Raw genomic sequence first — 23,484 nt, 5'->3', positions numbered from 1 at the left:
GGTGATTTTTTTCTCTATTGTTTTTCCATCCTCTATTGCATTAATTTCCATTCTTATCTTTATTTCCCCTTCCTTCTCCTTGCTTTGGGTTTAGTTTGCTCCAATTTATTTCTGTTTGTTTCTCAAGGTGGAAGATTAGGTTATATGAGACCTTTCTTATTTTTTAACATAGATGTTGACAGCTATAAAGTTATCAATAAAGCACTGATTTTGCTACATCCCATAAGTTTTGGTATGTGGTGTTTTCATTATCATTATTCTCAAAGTATTTTCTAATTTTAAGAAGGATCTACATGGAAGTTAATGCCCAAGCATTAATATCATATAACTCTAATTTTGATGATCATACAAACAAGTAAGCTAATGTTTCTTAATTAACACCACTTGCTAGAGCAATGTAAATTAAGCAGGTCAATTAGAACAGAACTTATAAAATATATGAAAGAGAAAATCTATTGCATCAATGCACAGAATCAATTCACCAGGCATATTTTGGAATCTCTTCCTAAAAAATATGTAATTTGTTAAAAGTAGTAATATCAATGGCTGCACCAAAATCATTGTGTAGGTATGCTATAAATTAAGCTTACATCAAATTTCCTATAAGAACTTTAGGAAACAATTGCCAAGGAAAACAATTCAAGTAATAGCTTTATAATAAAAATACAACAATATGAATCTTTTTTGTGTGCTATTAAAAATTAATCTTTTGAATTATTTATGATCACAGAGGGTATTACTCAGGAAAAGTTATCTAAAACTTTGGAAAAGACCAAAAGATGATAGTGTGGTTTTTAAATATTATGTAGAACAATTCAATATAAACCTTCCTGGAAACTAATAATGGCTCATGATCAAACTTTGTAGGTTTCTCATGTAGTTGTTCATGTCAAGGAACCATTCTCTGATCAGAGTGATTGGAATCAAGTGGCCAATCATGCCTGCACTGCCCACTTTTCCCTGGAATCATTATTCCACCAAATTTGGTAACACATCTATATTAGACAAATATAGGATTCCATGTTTCTCATGTAGAGGCTACCACTGCATGCTACACTTATAAGTCTTACTAAACATTGACTCATTTGTCTCATAATGAGGGAAGCCACACTGCACAGGGTTCTGGTTGCATGTCCTAGCAGATTAACTATAACAAACATTTGTTACTCTCTCAGAATTACTGGTGATACCTTATGCTCAATGGCCCTTTTCCAGGTTTTGATTTTGCTGTTCTAGTCAAGTCAACTAACTCTGACCACACCATTATGTCACTTGAAGCTAATCTGCATCATGTGTTAGGAATTCTGGACAATCTGAAGTCAGACAATGATGTGGCCTTTATCACAGAAATGATTCAAAGTGTGCTGATAAGGAAGGCATTGAGTGCATCATCAACTTGCTCTACCATCCACAGGTATAAGATATATATATTTATTTTTTAATTTATTGAAATATATCACTCATACATAAACATACAAGCAACAAGTATATAATAGTTGTGAACTTACAAAACAAACATATATAACATCAAACAAACATATATAACATCTCACTCTACCACCAATAACGTGCATTGTTTTTAAACCATTTTAACTAATGATTAAAGAGCATTGACAAAATTTTACTACTAAAGTATTTCCCCTAACCAATCTAATTATTATTATCTTTATATCATTTATATATGAGCATACATAAACAATTAAGTGTATAGTAAAAGTTGTGAACTTACAAAGCAAAAATGCATAACATCATACAGAGGTCCCATATTCAACCCTCCACCAACACCTTGCATTGTCATGAGACGTTTGTTACAAACTATGAAAGAACACTGTCAAAATCTTACTACTAATCATAGTTCTTATCTTAAATTTGGTGTGTTTTTCCCCCAAACCACCCTATTATTTTTGATGGAATCTATTTTTTTATGTCACAAGTGGTAAACTTATAAAACAATCAGGCACATGTGCAGAATTCCCAAACACCCTTCCATCAAAACACCACAATGTGGTGTGTCATTTGCTACAGATAAAACAATATCATGTAATTATTACCATGTCCATAGTGTACATTTGGCTCGCATTTTCCATACTGCCTCAGTATCAGCACAGCACATCTTTTGCATAGATGAAGAATATTATATCATTACTACTAACCATGATCCATAGGTCCCTCCAGCTATATTTTTCCCATGCTTCTCCACATTCCCAACATCCTGCAGTAGTGATATACATTTGTTCTAGCTAACAAAGGGCACTCTTGCGTCCATACCATGAACCACAATTCCCATCCACCTCTTGGTTCACCGTGCCATCCAGTTTCTAGATTATTCTCAAGCATTCTGTCAACTGGCATTTACATAACTAGACTACCATTTTCAGCCACATCCCCATTTATAAACTAGCTGTTACTCACTGTGTGTTACCATCCACTCTATACATTTCCACAATTTTACAATAAAGCTAATTAAAACTTCTACATGCATTAAACATCAGTAGTCCACTCAGTCCTTCTCTTATCTCCTTTAAGAATCAACCACCTACCACCAGGTCTTGAAGATATTTTCCTATAATTTCTTCTAGAAGTTTTATGGTTCTTGCTTTTATTTTTAGTTTATTGATTCATTTTGAGTTAATTTTTGGATAAGGTGTGAGATAGGGGTCCTCTTTCCTTCTTTCTGCTATGGATGTCCAATTCTTTCAGCATCTTTTATTGAATGGATTGTTCTGCCCAAGCTGTGTGACTTTGACATGGTAGTCAAATCTCACTTAACCATACCTGTGAAGGTCTGTTTCTGAACCATTAATTTGGTTCCATTGGTCTATTGTGTCTATCTTTAGGCTAGTACCATGCTGTTTTTACCACTATAGGTAGGTATTATGATTTAAAGACTGGAGATGAGGGTTCACTTTTCCTTTTTATAATGTTTCTGGCTGTTCAGGACTCCTTACCCTTCCAAATAAATTTAATGATCATGTTTTCAATTTTTTCTTTAATGCTGGTGGGATTTTTATTGGGATTGCATTAAATCTGTATATCAATTTGAGTAGAATTGACATCTCAATGATATTTATTCTTCCAATCCATGAGCATGGAATGTTCTTTCAGTTATTAAGGGCTTTTTAAATTTGTTTTAACATTGAGTTGCAGTTTTGTGAATACAAGTGCTTTACATCATTGGTTAAGTTTATTATTCCTATTTGAGTTTTATCTGTTATATTTTATTTTCACCACTCTTTTGACACTTTCAGTTACTTTTATTGATATAATCTTCATTTCTAGACTCTTTTCCAGGCCCCTCTTTCCTGTCTTTTCTTTTCAGGCTCTAGCACACGCTTTAGTAGAAATTTCCTCAGTTTCTGCTTATCTGTGAATACTCTAATCTCACCCTCATTTTTGAAAGACAATCTTGCCGAATAAGATTCTTGGCTGGAAGTTTTTCTCTTGTAGTATCTTAAATATATGAGACCACTGTCTTCTTGCTTCCATGGTTTCTGGTGAGAAATCAGCACTTAAACTTATTGGATATCCCTTATATGCTATGCATTGGTTTTCTCTTGCTGCTCTCAGAATTCTCTTTGTCTTTGTCTTTTGACATTCTGATGAGTATGTGTCTTGGAGTTGGTCTATTTGGATTTTTGGGATGGAAGTAAATTGTGCTTCTTGGACAGGGATATCTATGTCCTTCTGGGGCACCCATGACACATATGTTTGCATGTCTTTTCCTGTCATTTAGTTCCCTGAGACCTTGTTCAATTTTTTCCATTCTTTTCTTCATCTGTTCTTTTGTGTGTTCACTTTCAGAGGTCATTTCTTCAAGCTCACCAATCCTGTCTTCTGCCCCCTCAAATCTGCTATTATATGATTCCAATGATTTTTAATTTCATTGATTGCACCTTTCATTCCCGTGAGATCTGCTATTTTTCTATGTATGCTTTCAAATTCTTCTTTGTGCTCATCCAATATTTTCTTAATATTCTTAATCTCTTTAGCCATCTCATTGTCTCAACTCCTTTTGTCATCTGGAGGCTTACCTTGTCCCTTTAACTGGGCCATAGCTTCCTGTTTCTTGGTGTGGGTTGTAATTTTTTGTTGGTGTCTTTGCATCTGGCTTACTACAGTATTTTTCTGGGTGCAGTTTTTCTCTTTAGTTTAGGGCTTCCTATCATTTCTGCCCTGCTGGTTATGCAGTAGGAGCCAAGCATGTAGTTCGTGCTGTAAGCTGTGGAGGTTCAAGCTGCCTTCATTACACCAGGGACCAATGGAGCTTCTTCCAACTTTCTCCTTTACCAGGGGTAGGGACAGAGTCACAGCTGTGTGGAATAATCCACATGCAGGCCTAGACTGTAGTTGCCCAGAGAGACCGGTGAAGCTTCACATCCCTTTCTCCCCTGCCTGGGGCAGGGATGGAGCTGCAGGTGTGGGCAGCAATCTATGCAGTGCAGGTCCAAGATGACTGCAGTTGTCCTGGTAGACTTCTGATTTTCAGTCTATGCCAGCCAAAGTTCCCTGCAGTTACCTGTATAGGCTGGTGCAGGGCTCCTCAGCCTCCTCCCTGCCAGAGGTGAGATTGAAGCCTAGGCTAGGGCTGCAGGCTGATCTGTGTGAAAAAAACTGGTTCCTGCTAACACTGAGAGTTTCAGTCAGCCCAGCTTCCCCTCAGGCTTGGGACAGAGTCAGAATGGTGGCTACTGGCCTCTTTCTGACTTGGGGTGGTTCTCAGCCCAGCTGTTCCCAGGGTTATCTCTTAGCCAGTCAAATCTCCCATTCAGTAGCTGAAATCGACAGCCAACTGTCTCCTCCTCCCCTGTTTTTGGGAAATGGAGCTTCCAATTTCTGTCACAGAACAGCTCCTGGGATGGCATATTCCACCAGATTAGGATGATCGCCAGCCTCCATGGCTTGGCCAGTAATTTCCCAGAGAGGCTGGCACAGGTCCCCACAGCTTCCTCCCTGCTGGAGGTGGCACTGGGGCCTAGGCTAGACCCACAATATAATCTGGATGGAAAGAAGCTGGTCCCCACCAGCACCGAGATTTTCAGTCCACCCCGCTTCCCTTCATGCCAGGTGCGGAGTTAAGATGGCAGCTCCCAACCTCTTTCTGACTTGAACAGGCTCAAACTTTAGCTGTTCTCAGGATTGTACTGTAGCCCACTGAATTTCCTCATCATAGCTGAAATTGGTGCCCAACTGTCTCTTCCTCCCCCATTTTTTGGAAGTGGAATTTTCAATTCCAGCTGCAGAACAGCTCCTGAGGAGCTTGTGCCTCCAGTGGAGAATGGGCACTGGCCTCTGTGAAGTGGAGCACTCTACTTATGAGTCTTCTCTGCAGATGGGCAGTCTTCTCCTTCCCCTCATTCAAAGACATTACAGGATGCTCTTCTGGTCTTCTGGAGCCCCCAAACAGGTGCTTCAGCTAGCTCCAGAGAGCTCTGGATGTTTACTAACTGCCTTCTAGCAGGAGCTGACTCTAGGAGCTCCTTACTCCACTGCCATCTTGCTGGTTCTGGTTGGTATATGATATTCGTAAACAATTGAATAGCCTTATTGACTCTAAAATATTTCTGACTCTACTTCCCTCAACTCCACCTAGTCCACACACCTTAGTAAGAAAGTTTGATCACAAAATACACCTGTCCCTAGAAAGGAATCATCTCCTCTTGGAGGCTTCTTGGGTAGTGGTCAGGATGGATTATATTAGACCTATTTTGAAAATTTGGGATTGTGTTCAGAACATCCCTTGGCAAGCTACTTCTTTTTTTCCTCTAATGGCAAACCCAACCAAGCTAACTTGTTTGATATATTCTCCAGGTGGCAGCCAATGAAAAGACAGCCTAAAGGAGTCTAATGAGTATAATTCAGCCATCTGGGTTCTCACGTTGGACATGAACCTAGATTGTAAAGGTAATGATCCCTCGGTTGAGTACACTGCTCCCCAAGTCTCCCTACATTGGCCCATGAGGATTAAGGTTAGGAATATAATGGGTCTCTGTATATTTTATAAAATGCACCAGAACTCTCATACCTGGTCCCTTCATGTCTGGATGCAAATTGTGGTTCATTAGGAAAAAGTGAAATTATGGCTATAGGATTGAGACACTGTTCTTAGGCAGTTCAGAAGAACTTGGGTGCCTATGGAAGAAACACCTTAGACCATACGAGGTATGGAGCATGAGGGTCACTAATTATGTCTTTCAGAACTGCTCCCTGTAGCCATCTCTTTAAAGAACACATCATGGCATTGTCATGAGTCTTGTATTTAACTGAGTAAAGAGTCTACTTAACCCAACTCTCCCACCTCACACACACACACACACACACACAGAAACACACACTGGCCTGGACCATGTTTGGTTGAAATTTTCCTTGAACCTACTAAGAAGTTTATCAGCAACATCAGAGCATGGAGGATGATCCCAACCCCTGAACCTCCCAGGCAAAATCCTGTCAATATCTCTAGATGTCTCCCCTATCCTCATCTCCATAATTGTGACTCATTCATTCTATGGAAGGACAGATGCCATCCAGCTGTCAGCATGGATAAATACCATAGGTTGAATTAAGTGCCCTTAAAAAGCCCTTCAAAAATCAGGATTAGACTAAATTACTCAAACTGAACCCGAAATCTTAAGGTCCAGCAGTTGGCCAGAAGTCCACGTTGGGAACACTGTCAAACTGTTCCCTGAGGCAGATGAAGGTCCCACTTGGGTCTCAGCAAATTGTAAACAAAACTTTCTAGTGCCATCATCTGTGTCCTTGGGACTATAATTCTTGTGTGGAAACCAGGCATTAACTTACCTCCCTCCTAAAGACTGGCCCTAAGAGACCTTCGTGTGTTTAAGGAAATGTCACCAGTGGACGACATAGCCCTGAGACATCCATGAAGCTCCCCTGGTTACCTGGAGGAGTTACATGGAGGAATAACTGACTGGTACTTATGCATACCCTTCGGGAAGTTATCTGTACATTGGAGTCATCCAATTAGAAAAATGGGTATGAAATTTATCCCTGAATTTAGCTTAAGTGGTCAACGATACCACCTCAGTTCTAGAAGTCATCAGGTCAGCTAACTCACTGGCCAGAGTTGTTATACATAATAGAATTGCCCTACATGTCTTCCTGGTAGAGTCTGCACAATTGCTAACACATCCTTTTATACCTGGATTAATGTTTCAGGCCAACTGAAAAGGTTAACACAGAAATTTAAGGAGAAAGCCACCTGGTTTTATAAGGTAGCCCCAATAATTTATGGGTTTTATTCTATTGGTTGTGTCTGAGACCTTGGGAAGCATGTCAGAAGTCAATAGAAGAGATCAACTTCAGCCCAGAGGAATACTATCAGCTAGATGTTTAATTAAATGTTTTATGAGACTAATTAAATAAATTTGGTCCCAAACCCTGTCATTTTAATCAGAATCACCAATGAAAAGGCACACTCATTGTAAAAGCTGCCAAAAAATCATGATAGTGTAGAAAAGAAGGGTGCCTGTAATTAGGAAACAGTTATCTATTGATCGCCTATATTTTTGCATAGCTTATGAGTGAGGAAGTGCTGCTCTTTGTTTAGACCATCTCTCCAAGGATATTTGTATAGTGAACCGTCTTAGAAGAGAGAGTCAGTGTGTCCCTTGAGAGCATAAGACAGGCAATGGAGCAAGGAGTAAGAATGCTTACTCTGAAGTAAAATAAAGACACTTTTTTCCTCTGGAACAAACTAAAGGCCTGCTTATTGATTATTCCTAAGCTTGGGGCTCTTCTCATCAATCTGGGACCATGTGTATTAGTCCTGTGAGACTTGGGGGCATGGGGAACTGATAAGATAACACCCATGCTTCTCTCTGTGCCAATGTAGTAAACTCCTTTCTCTCTTACGCAGGGGTCTCGAGTCCTCGTCAGTACCCATGAAAAGGTGACAGGCCAGCATGTTAACCTGGAAGCAGAGTAACATATCAGACCTCACAGTTCTCAACTTCAGTATTGACAATTACTTCAAAAGAGGGTTTTATCATGCTGTTTTCTAATAACAAATCATATTTCATCATTTCTTTTCCATTAGTTTAAAAAATCCATTTCAAATGATCTATGTTATTCTGTCTGTTATCTTATTAATGATTAAAATAATAATGAGATATAAGTTCACTATTTGTATAAGAATTTTTTTTTTAATAATTTGAGAATTTTGCTTTTACAATAGCCTAAGTTTACTAAGAGTAAGTAGGCCCCATGACTTCTGCAAACTCCCAGATACCTGGCAAAAGCTGATATTTTATCATTGAATTTTGGGTTACAGAATATGAAATTTTATCTTTAACTGGATCTTTTATCCCCTAAAAGCTTTCCAAAAAAATCTGTGTAATTTATATATGTAAATTTATTCTTTGGTTCAAACACCAAACACATATACACTTATATTTCCAGTAAAGACATGGGAAGGAAACCGAAAAAAAACCTTGAAGTATATAGGGTTATTACATTATTCTCCAAATAGATAAATAAATGATAGAGTAAATGTATGAGTGAATGATTTAAATTTATGAGATTTCCTGCTGGGGTTAGGGAAATAACCACTGGTTATTAAACATTTTCATATGTAACTCTAGTTCTTCTGGGAGTTGAAATTATGGCCTTGTTTTCATATATACCATATTTAGAGTTAATGTTGAGCTAAACAAGTTCCAAAATATATAACCCACACAATAATGTATTATTGTTATAAAAATAATTGGATATGTGTTACATCAGATCATATCAAAGAACGCTATGCTTTCCTAAATACAGGAAAGTATATGTGTTTAATCTGCAAAGAAAGAAAACAAAGTGCATTTTATTCTTTCTTTATCTACTAAAGCCCATTCCACTTAGCTGACTGAGTATCACAGGATTTCAGCATCCCAATATTATTCTCAAACCTTTTGCTAATGCTTTTAAGAAGAGGACATCAATAAAATTCAATGTGCAGACTAACAAATATGTTCTTCTAAACCTAATTACCCAAATCTTCATTAATACAAGTAAAATAGCATAGAGGGAGCAGTACTCAATAAAAATAATTATGAAGCCTACAGCTCCCCTTGATAGAGCACAAACAACTATATTTACAGAAGGTTTTCTTATTTTAGGTTAAATAAGAAATGAATTTCTTACACAAAATTAAAACAAAAATCCATGCAGCAAATCTAAAGAACCCTAGAAACAAAATCTGACCACCACTGAAATAAGTAGTTTTGCAGAACTCTATAGTTTGAAACATTTCTTGGCAGTGGTAACTCCAGAATTTCTATAGAGTTGGGGATTGTAGCAGCTCTTTTACAGGAGCAGGGCTATAAGATTGTGTTTGCATAGCATTTAAGGTAAGATTGAGAAAAAGTTAAACCTTCACATCAAAGAATGGGCAGTAGGGCTGATGGAGAAACTACCTCCCTCTCACTCACTGTCATCTACCTTTTTGTGCTCATTATTTTTCATTTTCTTTTGCTGAAACCATAATTGGAGAAACTAAAATCAATTGATGCAAATGCAGATTTCACCGAATTCAACATTGCAATTCAGAGATTTTTTTCTAATTGACTTTATGTCTTGGTAAGTTATTTTGGTGTACTCTCCCCCATTTGTTTTCAAAAAGTATGGCAAAGGGCTTTAGAGGGAAATAGAACAGGAAAGAAAAATTTCTGCAAATTCCTTAAGTGAAGTAGTAGCAGATATTGTCTTCTTCTCTTCTCAGTTGCAAGAGTGAAGGGTCACCTTTTTTTTTTTTCCAGCTTTTGTAGACAGATATTCAAGTCAAATTTCTTTCATCAATTCTTCTTTCCTACCTTGGACATAACCACAATAAGTGACTCTGTTATCTAAGGAGACTGTAAGTCCAGATTTGGTTAAAGCCCTCATAATACCTTCCAACTATGGACCCTGAAAGAGCAAGGAAGAAGGATGTATTTTGCTGATGCAAAATACCAGAAATTGTTTGGTTTTTATAAAGGACATTTATTTGGGGTAGTTGCTTACAAATACCAGGCCATAAAACATAAGTTACTTCCCTCACCAAAGTCTTTTGCCACATGTTGGAGCAAGATGGCTACCGATGTCTACCAGGGTTCAGGCTTCCTGGGTTCCTCTGGGCTCAGCTCCTCTGTTTTCTCCACAAGGTCAGCTGTAGACTGTGAGGCTCTCTAGGCTTTGCCTCTCTCCATGAGGTCAGCTGTAGACGAACGGCTCTGTCTTTCTTCCCCGGGCTCCAGCCTAAGCATCAAACTCCAACATCAAAACTCCAACATCAAAAGCCCTCAACTCTGTCCTTTGCCATGCCTTTTATCTGTGGGTGGGGACTCCATGCCCTACTGGCACAAGAGGTTTACATAATTACTTAATCAAGTAAACCTATGATTGCAATATAATCTAATATGCCCAGAGGAAAAGATCAGTTTACAAACATAATCCAATACTTCTTTTTGGAATTCATCAATAATATCAAACTGCTACAAGGGACAAACAGAAAGGGATAAACAGATTTACTCAGTTCCAGTCATTGTGATTAACAATTTTTATGGTTCTTATCTTATTTATTACCAAAAACAATTATGAAAGACACTGTAATCTTTTTATAGGATTTAGTGAAAGGTAAATACTCGCATATTATCCTTAACATTTTTTATTTTACAGATAAGAAATGAGGTCTCAGAAATTATAAACAACTTGTTCAAGGTCAAGCAGACAGAATATTGTTGAGTTAGCCTTTTTACCCTGTTCTCCTTCCAATTTCATGTTTTTCTTTTCTTTTTTTTTATTGTAGTATATAACAAGCAAACTTCAAATTATCATGAAAGAGTAATAAGTGTCAGACATGTCCTACTGCTAAAAATGATGATATAAGTGGACAAAATATATAAGGCAACTATTTTCAGTCATTGTACAATGAGTAGAATGGGACTTTGCTCTTTATGAGAATGCAGATCTTACAGGGGACCCAGTGATTGCTCTGGCTTTATCTCGGGGTCACTTCTGATATGGTGTGCAGAGAGAAGAACCCTAGGAGAGCAGTAATCCTGCTGGGCTCATGGAGACATATGGAATTTCAGGGCTGTTGAAAAAGTTGGAATGTGAAGCAGGGTAATGAGGAGGAAAAGCTGATGTACAATGTAAGTTGTTTAAGACATATGCAGGGATTTGTCAGAATTGTTTGGCTGAGGATAAGCCTCACGTGTCTACTCCATGATGCCACCTTAAATCAAGAAACAAAAACATCCTATAATAAGACACAGAAATGACCCAGATTTAGGGATTAGCAAACTACTATATATATTTTAAAAGAAGTTTGAAGAAGAGACAGTCATCAAGAGGAAATAAAGTCTGAAGAACCAAATGGAAATCTAGGACTGAAAAATAAGGTAATGTGAAATGAAGACTCTCTGGATAAGCTTAAGAGTAGGCTGAAGACTGCAAAAGAAAATGATAGTTAAGTGGAGGAAAAATCTAGGCACATTTCTAGAAATAACTCTATCAACTCTGAAGAACAGAAAGAAAAAAAAGATGGAAAAAATGAATAGAGGCTTAGCAATGAATGAAACAACACCAAGCACTTGAACATAGGTACAATCAGAATCTCAGAGAGAAAAACAGGAAATGAAGAAAAAACTACCTGAGAGTAGGGGGAAACTGTAATTTTAAAAATAGATTGGACTTAATCAAAATTTTAAAAAATACTCTGTCATGAAAAGACACTAATAAGAAAATGAAAGACAAGCCACATACTTGGATAAAATATTCACAATACATAAAACTGACAAGAAACTTGCATACAGAATATATAAAATCTTTTCCAATACAGCAATAAAATCAAATGGTCCCTTCTGCAATAATCACAAAACTCTATCAATCTTACAAAAGCAGCTACACAAATGAGTAGCATCAGTAGACAGTGAAACAGAAATTGAAACCACAATGAGATACTGCCTCACATTCACTAGAATTTGTTAAAATTAAAACCACTGACAACTCCAGAAGTTGGTAATAACATGGAGTTGCTCGAACAAGCATAAATTTCTGGTGGCAGTGTAAATCGGTGCAATTTGGAAAGTTGTTTATTTGTTACTTATGAAAGTAAATATCAATCCACCTTATAACACAGAAACTAAACTTTTAGGTATTTATCAGAGGAGGGGAAATGTCTACAAAAAAGTCTCAGAGAGAATTTAATAGCACCTTTATTCTTAATAGTCCCAAGCTGAAAACATCCCAAATGTCCATCAAGAGGATGAATAAACAAACTGCCATATACCCATTGGATGGAATACTCAGTAAAGAACGAATGAATTACAGAAACACTGTTCTTAGTATGAAGAAGCCAGATACAAAAGAGCACCAGCTAAATCATTCCATTTATAGGAAGTTTTAGACAGGCAAACTAATGCATTGCAGTAGAAATTAGAACTGTGCTTTTCTTGGGAAAGGGGATCATTGCCTAGGAGTATATACAAAGGAACTTTCTGTAGTGTTAGAAATGTTTTATAACTTCATAGAAGTGTGGATTATATGGGTGATGTGCTTTTGTCCAATCTTATCAAAATGTGCACTTAGGATTTGTATTTTACTCTTTAATTTTTAAATTTTTTCATTTTTTTCATGTATTCAAAAAATACATGAATAAAGAATTCCAGAAAATTTATAATCCCAAACCAATCAGAACAGTAGTGTGAGCACTATATAGATTTACTTTTGTCTTTTTTTTTATTGTAGGCTGGACTAAACAATTTTGCTTTATTCTCTATTTCTCATAATTAAATAAACTTGGTTAGTAAAATTTAACTACGCTGGGCAGTACAATTTAAAGTCCACCAATCACAAAATAATCAAAATATTAATGAAGTTTTAGAATCTTAAAAAATTTTCACCAGGGAAGTTAGAAAGAATGAAATCAGAAGTACCTGTGGAAATATTAGCTTTGATAAAGGAAGAGCAATTTTTCCCCTGAGGTTTAATGAAAGGAGATGCAGGAAAATGTAGAAATAAATATTTGAAGATAAATCTGGGAAGAAAGTTAGAAAATTGTATAAAATTAACCTTTTCTTCTTTGTAAAGCAAAAATGAAAATATATTTTAAATATGACTATAGAAGGAGGGTTTAAGAAAAGTGCTAATGTTTTGAAATAGTCAAGACTCGAAGGGTGAGTTTTTAAAAAGTAATAAAAGGAACTTTATAGCAAGAATTATTATTTTTTACTCTGAAAAAGTAAAGGAAACTTTTCAAATAATTCCAGCAAGGTTAGTAAATAAATAAATAATCATTTAATCATTCTGGCCTCAGAAACTTTAATCATCAGAATACAATGAAGTAAAATCTACAGAGGTTTGAAGAGTAAAATTCATAATCCAAGATTTCTATAACCAGCCACATTTTCAAACTATGCGAAAGCAAAAGAAAGAATAATTCATTGAAAGTTTCAGTATACTCTTCCTTAAATTATAAGGCACAGAGACATACTCCACCCCACTGATGATCAGAGGAAATGAAAGTTCTCAAGGTCACAGACGCAGTAGAAAGGGGCTGGCGGTAGGTGTTGGAATGGTAGTATTGATTGATGGGGAATCCAGAGTGGAACCAAATTCCACTAGAGAAGGGGGGATGAGAAGAAAAGTATATGAAGAAGAAATGACACATATGGAGCCTTAAATCCAAGGGAATCATGCAAGTCTCTAAGAATTTGGGAGAGCCAGACAATATGCAGTAAGGAAATATAGAGTATTTACATCCTTAAAGCCACAAGAGCACGTGAAAGAATATGAGGCCAAGCTCTACGAATTGAGGGCACCTGGCATCTCTGGACGTGCAGCAGGAGAGTGGCCGTAGTGGAGAGCAGTGGGAAAAGCCCTGGGAGGTGAGGACAAAGACCAAAAGGAGCTGGATCTGAGGGGCTGGACAGCTGGATCTGAGGGGCTGGACAGCTCTAATAAATTAGGTTTAAGCAGAGAAATTACATGATCTTACTTAAATCAGCTGCTTGTAGAGATAAGAAAATAGGTGGGAGAGGAGGGAAGTAGAGACATGGATAAAAAGGGTATGGTAATAAAATAGGAAAGAGCTGCTGGTTGCTTGGACTGGAGCTCAGCAGCAGCAGTGATGTGCTGTGTCTACCAAGGTCCACTGAGGCCCTGAGTACAGGGTGTGAAAGAGTGAGAACCACAGGTGAGCTCAAGGGACCCAGCCTGGAGGGGCTACCCTTTACGGAAACAGAGGGATGGAAAGGAAGTAGGTTTTGGGGGGAAGGTTGAATCGAGAAGTCATCTGGAGGTTGAATTTGAAAGTTATTGAACAGCAAAGTAGGCATGTTAAGTAAGCATTTCAGGGGGAAATTTCAGGCTGAAGAGATACATGTTTCTGTCATTGGCACATTAATATAATTTAAACACAGACATAATAAAAACATATGACATAATAATATAGAGAGAGGGAAAGTGTAGACAGTAAAAACATCTCCAGACTAAGGCCCTGAGCACAACAATATTTATAGGTTTTAATGGTGAGAAATTATGAGAGGTTTTCATTACCTGCGCTAAGTCTCAGGTAACATAGGTTTGGAGTGATGAGTTTTTATATTCTACCCCTATGGCAACAAAGGTAATTTTATTCCCCTTCATCTCCAACAACTTCTTTATAAATTCAGAGTCCAAGATAAGTAACCTTAAAATTATTCCATATGGCACTCAATGTTTCTCTAATCACTTAAGAATTACAGAAAAATTTGACCTCTTTAGCAAAACCTAACAAATTTATAATCACTTTCCCTTATTCCTGAATGCTCTGCCAAACCCTGTAGCCCAGGGATTTTCAAACACTCTATCGTGCTTTCAAAAACTGATCCCATCATGCCCATGATTATTCATCTCCCAAACTGTGACCTTTTAGAGTTCTTATTCAGTATGAAATTTACCCAAATGGGTATAAATGTTGTCTCAAAATCAATCTGTTCTGGAAACTTACAGCTTCTGCTTCTGGTAGAGAAGATTGTATCAGACTAATACTCCTGCTGATAGCAATTATAAACTGGTCAAAATGTGTATATATACAGATAAACACTGTTTAAAGAGACTAATTGGAGAAGAACCAAAAGAAAGCAGAAACTAGAGGAAACTGACCCCTGCAAGGGCATGGCACTAGGCGATTCCCACGTGTCCCCTTTCCCTAAGGGCACACCAAGACCGCAGCTCATGGACAGTAGCGTTCCAGCAAGGCACAGATTTAGTGAGCTGACAGTGTATTCCAGGACTGCCCAAGAGGCTGGAAATTTGGGAGAAATTCCAAAAGAAGGGAACAGAGGGAGAACCCCCAAATCTGTGTGTGAACTCCTGTAACTCCAGAACTGCATGTGTGCAATGTTCGACTTCAAGAACCCTAGCAGAAAGAAATATTGGGAGGACTAGACCTGTTGAGCAGACATGTCAGTGGCTACCTTGTACAGGACAAGACACGGGCGTGGCCATCAGCTGACAGCAGGAAGGACCACACTCCTGTCCAAGTACAGGCATAACAGCTATGCAGAAGGACGAAGGGAAAAAGGACCGTCAGAATGGAGGAAAAATTAAAATGAAAGCAGCAAGGTGTCACATGATCAACGTGATGTGATGTGCCAGAAACTTAACTTGCTAATTGTATCTAAATATATTTTCCACAACATCAAGTATACAATAAAGAAAATTATCACGTATATGAAACAAAAGCAGAAAAAAAATGTGACTCATAATTAAAAGAAAGTATTGTCAATAGTGATAGACCCATAAATGTCCAACATATTGGTATTAGCAGAAAAGTTTTAAAATAACAATGATTCATATATAAAAGAATCTATAGAAAAAGATGGATAGCATTAAGTGAGGAAATTTAAAGAAAGAGGTAGAAAGTTTAAATAAACAAATGACCAAACAGACAAATGTAAATACTAGGAAAGAAAAATAAATAAATCTGAAATAAAAAATTCTTTCAACTAAGGTAACAGTGGAATAGTTTGATTGGAATTACCCTTCCACAGGTATACAATTAAGAAATGTGGACAAAATACATAAAATAACCCCAGCTATTGGAAGGCACAGAAGGAAGAACAAAAACAGATAGAACCTAAATGGGCATTTATCATTGAAAGACAGGAATTGAACTTGGGAGGTTGGAGCATGCAGTTTTTCGTTTATGGCCAGTCATCGACCTGTCCACACTTGGAAGTGGCAGAGAAGTCATAGCTTTACTGAGTTGTGGTATGAGAGGACAGAGCTCAGGGCTGGCGGAGCAGCCAGGAATTTAGGTGGGAAGCCCTGGAAAGGAAGAAAGTCACAAGGGCATGGGCCCCCAAATCAGGGTTGGCTCACCAATAAACTATGCATGCTTGAGGGACACCACAGGGAAGATCATGAAAAAACCCTGTATGCAGAAGTTAAAATAACTGAGAGGATCTTTTAGCTACTGATGACTACAAGAAAGAAAGTTTGGATTTTGAGTCCAATCAAATTAACAGCCTGCTAGAACAACAACAAAAAATCATCAACATTGAAAAATCCAGAATCTCTTCAAATTTTATAGATAATATTTGGCATCAAATCAGAAATCACTAGATATGGGAAGAATCAGAAAACTATAACTTATAATCAAGAAGAGAGAAGTTTTTAGAAAACAACTCAAAATGACCTAGATGTTGAAACTTTAAAGTAGCTCTTACAACTACTTTTAAGTACTTCAGAAAAAAATATACTCATAATGAGTGTACAAATGTAAAATTCCAGCAAAGAAAGAGAAAGAATTAGAAACTACAGGAAAATAAACTAAGCTAAATTCCAGAGCTAAAATGTATACTAACTGAAATAGTCGCTAGATGCGATTAACCAATGAATTGAATACCACCGAAGGCATCATTGAACTTCAAGATTAATCAATAAAAATGATCAATTCTGAAGAAGACAAAGGAAAATTTTGAAAAAAAAATGTTAACAAAGATTCAGAGACCCATGGAATGTTAGTATTCATGAAATTGAAGTAGAAGAAAGAAATGGGAACAGAAAGAGATCTGAAGAACTAATGGGCCAAAATTTTTCCAAGTTTAACAGACGACATCAACTTACAGATACAGGAAACTCAATAATCTCAGGCAGGATAAAAACAGAAAAAAGTACACCTAACCATATAATAAGAAAATTCAGAAAACTGATACAAACATATACAATAACAATGATACAAATGACCAGGAACTTCACATTAGAAAAAAAGGCAGAAAATAATTAACATTTCAGATAAATAATTTAATTACCAGAAGACCTGCACTATGTTATGCTTAAGGAAGTATGTCATACTAAAGAAAAATTATGCAAAATAGTAACTTGGAAGATATACAGGTGGTGATAAGAGGGGGCATATAAAAGGATACACACATATATACATATATACACTGATATACACACATGAATATGTGCATATATATACTTTTCTTAATTTCCTTAAAAATCATGTGAAACCCTAAAACAAAAATTATGTTATATTGTGTGATTTACAATGTAAAAAGAGTAATATATGAGACAAAAGAAATGTGATAAGTTAAAAGTAAATGTAAACCATAATGTAACCAAAATGTAAAATGTAAAATATTGACCATGTTCAGCAGCAATGCTTCAATATTTGTACATCAGTTGTAACAAATGTACCATCCACATGTAAAATGTTAATAACAAGGGAGAGTGGAAAAGGAGGAGGGCATTTAGTGTATGGGAAATCCCTGTATTTTCTCTGTAAATTTTCTGCAACCTAAAACTTCTTTGAAAATAAATGAGAAAAAAATAAGACACAGGGGGAATATGTGGAAGAAACTGTCACTGTACATACAAGACCATAGCTCTTACAGTGATGAAAGATACAATGTCTAAAAAAATTTTATATTTCAAAATTTCAAAAAATTTTTGTGTTTTGTTACTTTTAAATTTATTATTATTTCATTTTCTTTGGTTATTTTGTTGGCTTCATTTTTGTAGAAGTTTTAGATCACCGAAGGGTCACAACTGTGGCAGGGAAGGATCACCGGTGTGGAGTGTCAGTGATGGGGGAATGTGTGGGGAGGGTGCACCTGGAACAGCCTCTACGGGATTTGAATATGTTCAAGTGGTCACAGGGTGTTGTCTCATGGGTTGAGACCCACAAATAACTGAAAGAATGTTGAATTCCCACGCTGGGGAGTCCTGCTGTATTCTCCAATAGAATGGCAAGAATCCCTGAGAACAAGGGCAGTGCCTAGTGAAGGAAGACAGACCATTATGCAAAACCCTTGATCTTGATGATTGTACTTATGAACCTCTACTTATGAAACTGAAACTTAGCGTAGTATTACACATTGCCTAAGAGTTGCTCCTGAAAGCCTCCTTGTTGCTCAAATGTGGCCTCTCTCTAACCCAAACTCCGCATATAAATGCACTACCTCCCTGCCTTCCCCAGCATGGGACAAGACTCCCAGGGATGGGTCTCCCTGGCACTGAGGGATTATTACCAAGCGCCAACTAGCAACACATCCTGAAAAAGATCTTGACCAAAAGGGGGAAATATTAAATACAAATGAATTTTTATGGCTAAGATATTTCAAAGTGAATCAGAAGGTCATTCCAGAGGTTATGCTTACGCATATCTCAGCAGAATCTCATTGACAGTCACAGTAAATACTGCCTCAAATAGTGGGGCTCCTGAAGGCTCTGGAGACTTTCAGACACTATTGGCAGATGTGACAGCTCAGGAGTTTGGTGCCCTGCCAGTGGGCCCTACTTGGAATTTATGGTCCCAGGTATGACAGAGTTGGACTCATTTGTGGCTTCCCTACACATGGCTCTTCTGCCCCTTCTATTTGAACCTATAGTTAGTACAAGACTTGATAGGTGTATGTCCAAGAGACTAAACTCTTTGGTCCATCCATGTGCCATATGAGCCCTGAATCTCAGCAGAGTTGCTACACCTACTCTCCAGTTCACTGGACTCACCCAGGACAACTAACAAGGTGATGATGATGGACAACGGCCATCCCAAGGAACTGAGGGACTCTGCAACCTCAAGCAAGATAATTCCATCCATCTGCCCCATGGGATCTAAGCCCGCTCTCCATTACAGGCAGAGTGTGTATCACTATTCCCAAATCCTCAAGCTTGGAGAATGAAAAATGGACTAAAGTATACTATTATTCTACTATAGACTTACTGTTATTCTAGTAATGGAAGAACTTTTATCATTGATATGGAGACAATGGCCACTGGAGGTTCTGATGCGAGGGAAAGGGAAGAATAGGTATAATACGGAGGCACTTTTGGGATATCGGAATTGCCCTGCATGACACTGCAATGACAGATACAGGCCATTACATGTTTTGACATAACTTACAAAATTACACAGGACAGAGTGTAAACTATAATGTAAACTATAATCCATGTATAGTGGCAATACTTCAATATGTGTTCATCAATTGTAACAAATGTACCACACTAATGAAGGATGCTGTTAATGTGGGAAAATGTGGGAGAGGGAGGGAGTGGAGCATATGAAATCCCCTATATTTTTTATGTAACATTTGTATAATCTAAATTTTCTTTAAAAAATGAAACTCAGGAGTTGTCATACTGTATCAAAAATAAGATGCAGGCGGTGGACTTGGCCCAGTGGTTTGGGCATCTGTCTACTACACGGGAGGTCCGCGGTTCAAACCCCAGGCCTCCTTGACCCGTGTGGAGCTGGCCCATGTGCAGTGCTGATGTGTACAGGGAGTGCCCTGCCACACAGGGGTGTCCCCCGCGTAGGGGAGCCCCACGTGCAAGGAGTGCACCCTGTAAGGAGAGCCGCCCAGCGCGAAAGAAAGTACAGCCTGCCCAGGAATGGCGCTGCACACATGGAGAGCTGACACAACAAGATGATGCAACAAAAAGAAACACAGATTCTCATGCCACTGACAACAACAGAAGCGGACAAAGAAGAAGACGCAGCACACAGACACAGAGAACAGACAACCGGGGCAGGGGGAAAGGTGAGAGAAATAAATGAATAAATAAATCTTTAAAAAAAAATAAGATGCAACTATATGCTATCTATGAACATCATACTTTGCTTATAAAGAAACAAATAGATTTAAATAAAAGGATGAAAAAATACTTCAAGCAAGCTGTAATTATTAGCATGGCTATGTTAGTATGAGACAATGTGGACTTGAAGACAGGAAATACCAGCAGGTATATGGAGATACATTTTATAACACTAAAATGTTCAATATCAAGAAAATAAAAGAATTTTAACATATGTATGCAAACATATTAGTAACAGTGTTTCAAAATACATGAAGCAATACCTGACCCAATTATTAAAAGAATATAGTCTACATCATAGTTGGTTACTTTAATATCTCCTTTCATTTACTGAGAATAAAATTGGATGAATAAATCAATAAGGCTAGAGAAGATCTAAATGACACTATCAATCACCTTGAATAATCCATAATTTTGGAGCATTACATTCAACAAGTGAAGAATGCACAGTATTTTCTAGTGCACATAAAAATGTCTATAAGAGAGACTATGTAGTGGGCCATAAAACAAATTCCAATAAATTTCAAAGGATTGATACTATACAAAGAATGCTTTCTAATCACATAGGAATAAAATTAAAAGAGAAAAATAAGATATCTAGATAAACCACAAATATCAGAAAATTAAACAATATACTTCTAAATAAACCAAGGTCAAAAAAGAAATAACAAGAGAAATCGGAAAATGCTTCAAAACTGAATGATAATGAAAACATAGCGTATCAGAATTTGTAGGGTACAGATAAAACATTGCTTAGAAATTAATAGTTTTAATTGCTTATATAAGATAAATGAGTTTAGAATTAATAATCTAAGCTTACATCTTTAGAAGCTAAAAAGCTAAAAAGACAGGCAAATTGAATACTAAATAGAAGGAATAATAAAGAGCAGCAATCAATGCAATAGAATAGAAACAAACAAAAGAGAAAATTAACAAAGCAAAGTTATTTACTTGAAAAGAATAATGAAATTAATTGATCTAGAAAAAAAGAGAGAAAACAAAGTACTAATACCAGGAATGAAAGAGAGGGTATCCTTAATATGTAAGTAATTAATTCCATAGTTATTAAAAGGATAAGAAAATATAATGAATGGACAAATTTCTTGAAAAACACTTACCAAAACTGACAAAAGATGAAATTAAAAATATAATTTTTATAGTACAGTTTTTGAAAACATTGTTATCAAAATCTTCTCCACAAAAAAACTACCAGGCACACATGGATTCATTAAGAAGTTCTATGAAATATTACCATGCACACATAATTTTCAGAAAATAGATAAAGAATGAACATTCCCAACTCAATTTTTGATGCCAGAAGATCCTGGCAGCAAAGCCTGGCAGAAACATTACATGAAAAGTAAAACTACAGACCAATAACCTTAGTAAAATATTTTAACTCATATATAACAATATATAAAATAGCTAATATGGCATGACAGAGGAGAGAACAAATTTCACAGGAGTGGGGATTTTTACATGCAAGTAGGAATGTGATAAGAAGTGGCAATGAGGACCAAGGCAGGCATGTAGGGCTTCCAGAAGAATCTCAGGCCATGAGGACAAGGAACTTGCCCTTTTCTTCACTTGTACACACTCAGCAAGTTCTGAACAAGAAGAGCTTAGTAAATATCAATGATTCAATGGTCTGTGTTAGATTGTGACTGCCAACCCTGAGCTCAGGATGTGCTCCCTTCCTCCCTCGTGAGCCACAGAACACTCACTCCCCCAACTGATAAAGTAGTTCTCAGAACAAAAGTTCCCAAAATGCTACTCCCTACCTGGGAACTCAAACCTGGTGCTTTTCCATCCCCTATCTTTGCATCCCGCTCCAACCCCACTCAGTTCCACCAGTGCAAAAGGGACTCCCCAGCTCAGCCAGACGGGCCGAAGCCTACCCTTCAGGCCTCTGCTGGGAGAGCTGCTCCATAAACTTCCTGCCCGCAGTCATCAGTCTCCACGTCCCAGTGAGCACCACTCTTTTCTCCAACAGTCTGGTAAAAGTTTCTCTATTTGTAATCATTTTTAAAGACTTCACTAAATGATCAGTCTTGGAAAAGTGACTCCAAGTACAGAAAGGTGGCCTGTCAAACTTCCCAGTCCCTGGTATAAGGACCTGCTAGTTATTCAAACGCAGAGCTAGGTACCGCTGTGCGGGGACTTTGCAGAAGCAGTTAAAGCAGGAAATCCCTGGGCCTGATCTAACCACACCAGTCCTCTAAAACAGAGCGTTTCCTCAGCTGTAGTAGAAAAGAAGGCCAGCGAGATGCACTCAGGGTGGCCGGCAGAAAGCAGCGTCCACAATGTCACGCCACGTGGCAGGACACCGTGGGGGCCACGAGGAGTGGAGAGAGGCCCCAGGATGACAGTCAGCAAGGAGGAACCGACTGGTGCCCACACACAGTGAGCTTACAGGAGAACACCAAGAACAGGTTCCAACCTGCTGAGGTGGAGCAGAGAACCGGACGTTCCGTGTCAGGACTTCTGACCCAAAGAAGATGGAACTCATAAATAGACCTTGCTCTAAGACCCAAACATTTGTGGTAATTTGCCGTGTAGTCACAGGAAACTAATACATGTCCAAGTATGGGTAATAATTCCCAAACCATAAAAGCCTAATAATAAAAAAATGGCATTATTTTACTTGGATCAACCAAAGGATGTGCAAATTTGGTGCCAATTTTTGGCGTGGGGTACCCTTGTGCTTATTCCTTGCACTCACTCAATACCCGTGCATGTAAAGCCCCCGGTGAGATGTGAAATAGTAACAGATAAGGCTCCAGGCATTCTGCTGGGCTCTCCAAAGCACATCAGACTCAAACACAACTTCCCTGTTACCACACACTCCTGTACCAACTTGGTCTGAACATTCTAATAGACTGCTATGTAATAGAAATGCTATTACCATTTTTAGACTTTGGGCTGCTAAAATCCTGGAATGCTATATCTTATCCATGTCATTTATGAAGAATTCTTACCTCTTCCTAGCTATATAATTAGATAAGATGGGTATAATAGTAAAGTGAGCTGAGATAATTTTAAAAGTCACTTCTAATTGTAAATTCTGAGCAGTTTGTTAAAAAATGACTTAATTTTTTTTTTTAAATCAGGGGGATGCCCAGATAATTGGAATGCTGAAAGCAATTTGTACAGTTAACTGACATTTCTGAGAAAATTTTCCATGATTACATGATCTCCTTTCTCATTTTTATTCCCCAAATGACTGACAGAGTAAAGGAAACTCAACATAAATTTTTTGCTACCAGGTACTCGGTAAAAGTCATCTGTATATATGGTGTAGTTCACAATTAGAGGTAGTCTTAGATAGCATATAGAAAGTATAAGATGTAGGATAAGAATCTAAAAAAATTCCAGGCCACAGAAGGAAAAAAAGTGAACAGTAATTACTGGCATACC

The 23,484-nt window shown here is 37.5% G+C and overlaps 1 pseudogene; it reads left to right on the top strand.

Moving 5' to 3' along the window:
* Window positions 1-23,484, top strand: part of LOC101447564 (disks large-associated protein 5-like) — a 60,599-nt pseudogene that overhangs the window by 5,333 nt on the left and 31,782 nt on the right.

This window comes from Dasypus novemcinctus, chromosome 20 (genome assembly GCF_030445035.2).
Source record: "Dasypus novemcinctus isolate mDasNov1 chromosome 20, mDasNov1.1.hap2, whole genome shotgun sequence".
Lineage (NCBI taxonomy): Eukaryota > Metazoa > Chordata > Mammalia > Cingulata > Dasypodidae > Dasypus > Dasypus novemcinctus.
The sequence above is the reverse complement of the archived record's forward strand: the minus strand, read 5'-3'. Positions and strand labels throughout refer to the sequence as shown.